General features: G+C 43.3%; 1 pseudogene; it reads right to left on the reverse strand.

Moving 5' to 3' along the window:
* Nucleotides 1-950: 950 nt before the first annotated feature.
* LOC101554005 (S-phase kinase-associated protein 1-like) lies at nucleotides 951-6,920 on the reverse strand (annotated as a pseudogene).
* Between the last annotated feature and the right edge of the window lie 333 nt (nucleotides 6,921-7,253).

Here is a 7,253-nt window from a genome sequence, read left to right on the forward strand (position 1 = left end):
ATGGCTACTTGAACACTGTATAACCGAAACGTAATCATGTAAGTTTATGTCTGTAACTGTATCTCATGGTGATTCATTAAAATGAAATGAATAAATAAATATTTTTTAAAATAAAATAAATAAGCTATTACTTTTCTTTCCTTCTTTGACGTCACCTTTTTATTGAAAGTCATCTTGCATTCATGACGGACTCGTTCTGCATCTTGCCACGCCTTGATTTTTAAACATGCAAATGGTAGAAACAGTCTTCTCATGAGATCACTGATTATAAAAAGAGGATATGCTACATGAATTAAGTGTCTAAAAGACTGTCAAGCTTATAAGATAAAACCTCACAACCTGGAGATATAGTAACTGAGACTCCACCCAACATGTTCAAGGCTGAGAGGATTAGTGGTAAAAAGAAGTCCTCGTATCAAATTTAGAGAGCCTCCTACCCACAGGACAGTCAATACCTATGAATCTGCTTGGCTCCAGGAAGCTCAAAGTCATTCCAGTCACCCCGCTCAGAACATTTACCTCAAGGAGCTTTTTGCCAGTTCTCAACTCATCAATAAAAACGGTACACTGTTAATTCTATTTCAGAAAACTTTTTAAGTTGTTTATTTATAATGCCAACTTTTAATAGGTCATTAAAGTTAATTGGACAATGAACTAGACAGAAAACACTTGACAAAAATGGGAAACTCCAAAATGCCTCTTTCTACAGAGAACCCATATTTCCTTTCTATTCAGAGAAAAGAAGGAAAATATTTTTTATCATAATATAAGAAATTCAAGGTACATATCTGAAATCTCTATTCAGGCTACACCTGCAAGGAGGATAAAATTCAGATACTATAATCGATTTTCGGCTGCATTTGTCTTTTGTCTAATATTAACTATTACAAACACAGCGATGCAACCAGTACTTGGAACAAGCCTTACAGTGGTAACTCAGGCGCAACATTTCACTTCTCTTCACAGCTCTGCTTCTCCTTTAGTACCTGGACTTCCTCTTCTCCAGTAAAATCAAGTCTTACGTTGATGGCTTGCAAATCTTGGTGTTTTTCCCTTGATCAGATTGGCAACGGGTTTGCTTTTAACATCAAGCAAACCTTCAAAGTATAAGTAGTTTGCAGCCACAATTAGTTACAAGAATATTTCTTGGTCCACTTTCAAAAATTCTTCATCCCAAACAGTGATGTCATCCGTTTGCTTTTCTTTGTTGTTTGCTTTCCTTGTGTTGAGTGCACCCCTCCTGAATAACCTTTTTAAATAACGCTGCATTAACGTTTGGGCAGGGAACAGGTCGTCATCTCCTTCATCAGCCATTCCTAAATCTTCTGGCATGGTCTTGATAGTTACAGACTGCTTGACAATTTCCACATCAGTTTCAACTATCTCTCCACTGGGGGTTGAAGGGATAGTCAAAGTTGACCTGGTTTGCCTTGCATGCAGTCAACCCAGGTTCATCCCTGGCATCCAGTATGGTCCCCCAAGGAGAAAGCCCTAAGCACAGAGCCAGGACCAGGCCCTGAGCACTGCCAGATGTGCCCCCCACACACCAAAAAAGTTTTAAAATTTGAGAAAAAAAACACCTTATGACTCCAGCCAAATTCTGCAACTATGATCATTCTGGGAGAGATGATAGGCTGAAGGCTGACAACAGCAGCAAGTTAGTCAAGAACAAGGTCCTTAAGTGGTAGTTTTTGATTGATGAGACACTCTCTGCCCCGCCTTTGAAACATCGGGGTACCACTCTAGCCCTATGGCCCCACATTTTTAACAAAAGGAATCATTATAATGTCAGTGCACATAATATATCTGACTAGATCTTTCCAGTATCAATACATATGACAGTGACTTCACTCAACTCACACTGATACTTCAAGTGGACACACTGGGGCAGTGCTCAGTGACTTCTTCAAAAGCTCTACGATGCTACCACCCACCCACAGGTTGAACCAAGCACAGCATCTCCCGGAATCCAGCACAGTACCTCCTTCTGTTGGCCCCAGTGTTGGCCCTGACTTTTGGGGTCCTTGACTGGGGAATCAAATTCCCTACAAAAGTCCTAAGTAGAAGCCCAGTGAACACAGTATCAATTTGGAATGACTAGAGTCTAGAACATGTTCCCTGTTGCTGATTGTAGCCCCAAACTTTAGAGATAAGCCAGGATAAGAGCCTGAGAGAGCCCTGTAGTGAGCCAGTCTCTGAATCTTGCCAACCCCAACACTTGGCCTTCCCAGCTGAATTTCATGAGTTTATGGAGTCTCCTTTTTGAATTAAGTGAGTTCAAATCAACTTTATAACTGGCAATTTAAAGAGTCCTAAGTGGAATCTGAATCACAGGGAGAGACCCCCCAAGCACTGTGGGTGTGGCCCAATCCTACCCCACTCCAAAGTCCTCAGCCCACCAGTGAGATATTGCCATCTTAACTTTGCAAACAAGGGAACTGATGCTCATAGAGTGTGATATTGTGATTTATAATAATAAATATATATTGGGGGCAGGGATGTAGTTCAGTGATAAAAATACCCACCATAAATGTATACTGGTGGAGGAATGGGTGTTGGAACATTATATAACTGAAATTCAATCATGAACAATCTTGTAACTGGGTATCTCACTGTGATTCAATTTTAAAATTTTTTAATTAAAAATTAAATTAAAAATAAAACAGCCGCCTTGCATGGGTGAAGCTATGGGTTCAACCCTCAGCACCCCAAAAAAGAAAGAAAGAAAGAAAGAAAGAAAGAAAGAAAGAAAGAAAGAAAGAAAGAAAGAAAGAAAGAAAGAAAGAAAGAAACAAAGAAACAAAGAAACAAAGAAACAAAGAAACAAAGAAACAAAGAAAGAAAGAAGGAAGGAGGAAGGAAGGAAGGAAGAAAGAAAGAAAGAAAGAAAGAAAGAAAGAAAGAAAGAAAGAAAGAAAGAAAGAAAGAAAGAAAGAAAGAAAGAAAGAAAGAAAGAAAGAAAGAAAGAAAGAAAGAAAGAAAGAAAGAAAATATTTTCCTTTGAACATTTCCTAGCACTAAAGCCCTTGGAATTTCCTGTGATGATGTCTTTGTTAATGTAGGAGAGGCCTTTGGAAAGCACCTAAGGGGGGTGGCGGGTCGGGGCAGAGGGGGGCGTGCAGCATCCAACTTGTGATACATAGGAATTTCTGATCTCAGTCCTTGAGACTGAGAGAGAGGAACTGGATGCTGACTCAATTCTCAAGTGTGCAACAGTTTCATCAGTTCTGCCCAGCTGCCGTGGAAGAGTGACCTCTGCAGAACTGGGAGAAGCTGCAAAGGCGCTGGGAGAAAGGTGAGTTTGGATTAGGTGGGGAAGCGTCATTCTCTTTCCACACACCTTTGCCAACCAGTGAAGAGGCAAACTGAGGCAAGCTCGAAAGGACAGGGGAAAAGGGACTTGTTCAGAAACAACAGAATAAGCTTATTTGGAGTATATGGAGGATGTAGCAGTCAGTGGTAAGTCCTCTAGAGGCTGACAGGCTGCACAAATAGGAAGGAGACCAATCCTGAAAATTTCCCAAACAGAAAAAAACAATTTATCTATATAAATAAACCTCGATTCCAACTTATCTTGTGCAACCAATTACTATAAATATAACTGATGCTAACTGCTCAAAACATGGAAGCAAATGAAACCAAACAACTCGTGTCATTCAAGTAGATAAGGACACTGACACGCAGACACCAGAGAGAGGAGAATAGATAAAACTCTGTCATGAGGCCAACCCCAAACACAACTGCCAGGAAACCTATAGCACACCTTTGAGAGCAGCACAAAAGATACACAAGCTGAATGGAGTCCGTGACATGCTCGGGACTCCAGGCCCGCTGGGTCTTCAAAGCTTTCTCTGGCTCTAGGTGGCTGGTGCCAGACCGAGAGAAGAAGCTCTCCTTTCCCTGCAAGGATGACGGCACAAGGGAAGTTCTAGATAGAACACCAGCTCTTCTCACTGGTCTCCCAAACCTCACCTTTCAGCTTCCTGTCCTCCTTTTAACTTCCCCACTACATAATGAGTCCTATGCTTATAGTCTTGTGATGTGGATTTACCCCCCCAATAAACCAGACTGCAATTATGTGTGATTGGTTTGAACCATAAGTGAACCCTCTCCCCCCAGGAGGCATCTAACATGTTCAGGTCTGAGCTCCATATTCCATCAACCCAACCTGGGTCACTTCCTATTCAGGACCTTGGAAACCAGAAGCAAGACTTCCAAAAATGAGTATAGAACAACTTTTGATTAAGTCCCTATCATAAGATAAAATTCAACCTACCACTGGTATTCTTCAGAAGAATCATTGTTTTCTCGTTACAGAAGTCATGTTGGAATGCCATAGCACTGAGTTTGAGTCTATGTTTTGGCTTGTGAGGTCCTGACTGGCAAATTGTTCCCTTGGTGCGTTCATAATAAGCTTCTACAAATTACTATTTTAGTGGTTCATTAATTTTGTTTTGCTATTTCTGGAGTTTTAACAAACTCAAGAAGAAAGTTTATGGGCTCAAGAATGGGGATAGATTCTTGGGGATTATCCATCGATGTTTCTGTTTTCTATAAAGCAGCCATTTCTGGGAAATAAGTGTCTCAGGCCTCATCAGTCTTTAACTTTTGTTTTCTGGATGCCACACATGTGATATTTTTCATTTTACGTCCTCTGGTTCTATTTTAGATTGAAGTACTTTCATATTTTGCCCTAGATAGCTCCTCTGGCTACTGATTTATATTCTTTACTATGATCTGCAATAAATTGCGAATCTAGCGAGTAAAAAGGTTTCTTAAGGCCTGGAAGCTGCTCTATCAAATTAATCAAAACCAAGGAGACAGTTTTGGGAATTCCTGAGCTGGTGGGCCAGAACTCAGGGAACAGATTTAATCTGAATTTGTGAGTGACATCTGAAATAAGGGTAGGCGCTGTCTTGTAGAACAAGCCCATCTTGTGAGAGAAGATACTTTCTCTGGGTTGACAGTGTAATAATTGAACTGAATTACAGAATACTGTCATGAACTGAATTACAGAACACTGTCATGAACACACACATACACATATACATACACACACACACTTAATGGCCAGAATCCATTAAAAGTTGACTAAATCTCTTATGATAACAAGAACATATGATAGAGCATACGCTTCTGAACCTCACTTGCCTGGACCCCAAAGTAAATGTTCTTTTTACTGTTTTGTCTCCCAGCTCCCCCTGCCACTGTGTCACTCAGGAGAACCAGCAAACAGACAGATGTGTTGGGATCTGCACGTTGCTCATAATCATCTAGTGAAGCATCTGTGACATTTTTTCATGCCTGGTGCCATGGAAAACAGATCTGCTCACTTTATAAATAAACTTTATTCCTCTACAAACAACAAGACCTCTGAATACTTGAGTTTCACAAACAAAACACCTATTTTCAACTTGGGGAGAACCACTGGACAAGTTATTTGTAGCCCGTCATTTAAAAAGATTAAGACAGGACCTCATGGTTTAAGAATGATGAAAGACATTTATAGCTCTATAAAAATAAGAGAAGAACAACTTATTCAGAAGTTGATGGGGCCAGAGAGGTAATACCGTGGGTAGGTCATTTGTCTTGCGCGTGGCCAACCCGGGTTCAATTCCCGGCATCCTGTCTGGTCCTGCAAGCACCATCAGAAATAATTCCTGAGCACAGAGCCAGGAGTAACCCCTGAGCATCACCAGGTGTGGCCCAAAAACAAAACAAAACAACCAGAAGTCGAAGAAGTATGGCTGGAGGTGAGGCCATTGCACAAGGTTCAGACTGTGAGTGTATATATAACTTTTGGACACACTTGGTGATGACTCAGGGTTGAGTCCCGATTTTGTGCTCAGGGATGCTCCAGGGAACCAGATCCAGTGCCGGGTATTGAACTGGGATCCAATACACATAAACAAGCTTCTTGCCCCCTTTCTAGCCCTCAAACTTTCGGTGCATACAACTTAGCTTATGACCCATGGCCTCAAGCTTGCACTGGGCACTTCCTAAACCACTGAATAAATCTTCCGGGCCCTTCTCTCAGGGTATTCTAATAGCAGGATGTCCTGGTGATCTCATCAGATACTACAGCTGCAGGGTTATGAACCCACAATAGGTGAGCACTTTAAGTCACTGAGTCCTCTCTTGGGCCCATCCAGAATGCTTTTAACATGCTTCAGCTCCAGCAACCATCAACCTCTGAGCCTGATCGTCTCATATTCGCAGGGGAGAGACACTGCTTGGCCACTAATCAACAGAAAAGCCCTTATACAGCATAACCTTTCAGTACCTGTAATGGAAACTATGATGCCCAAAGGCGGGGGGGGGGGCGGGGGGAGGGAGAGAAGGAGGAAAGTACCTGCATAGAGCAGGTGGGCGGGGATGTTGGGGGGAGGAAAACTTGGGACATTGGTGGTAGGAAATGAACACTGTTGAAGGGAAGGATGTTGGAACATCATATGACTGAAACACAATCATGAACACTGTGTATCTCACCATGATTCAATTTGAAAAAGAGAAGAGCCTTGAATTACCCACTGGGAGAGGGGGATAGGGCACACGGGTTGGGGGACTACAGGCTCAGAGGTGTTAGGGTGGAGCTGATCAAGCCGTCACCCCAGGAAATGCTCTCTGAAGTCCGCAAGGGCCCCGAAGGAGGTGACGCACCACTGCTGCCTTGCTCTGAGCTCGGAGCCACAGCAGGAGCCAGAGAGTCTAACTGAGGACACGTGTGTGTGAGCACGTGCAAGAAACAAGCTGGAGGCCAGGGGAGGAAGGAGGAGGCGGCCACGTGGTGAGAGAGAATGGCAGCTGCCAGTCACTCAGCCCGCGTGAGTACAGCCCTACCCGGAGCTCAGACTCACTGAGTCCTGGCCAGCGCCTTACCAGACAGGTGGAGTCACTGGCCCAGGAGAGCCATACTGCATCTTGAACCCAGGCCCTGCTGTCCCGTGCCTTAGGGTTTTACTCAGCAACCGGGATAGTGAGATGAGGGCGTCCTGAATCCACGCTGGCTTCCCGTTTACCCGGCAATGACAGTTACTCCTGCTGGAGCATCTGTTTTGCTGTCGTTTCAGAGCAACCTTCTTCACCACTTGACAACACGCGTCCAAGGAGTTGTTCAGACAGAATTGTGTATACATCTTTCCCTCCTCGGGCCCCACGCTGTCCTTATGCAGAAACACTATAACCTGCGACTCTCGCTGCCTGCCCGTGCCATAACCCTGCAACGGTACCACAGCGTGATGCCAGGCTGTCCC

Source organism: Sorex araneus, chromosome 2, assembly GCF_027595985.1.
Source record: "Sorex araneus isolate mSorAra2 chromosome 2, mSorAra2.pri, whole genome shotgun sequence".
In the NCBI taxonomy this organism is placed as follows: Eukaryota; Metazoa; Chordata; class Mammalia; order Eulipotyphla; family Soricidae; genus Sorex; species Sorex araneus.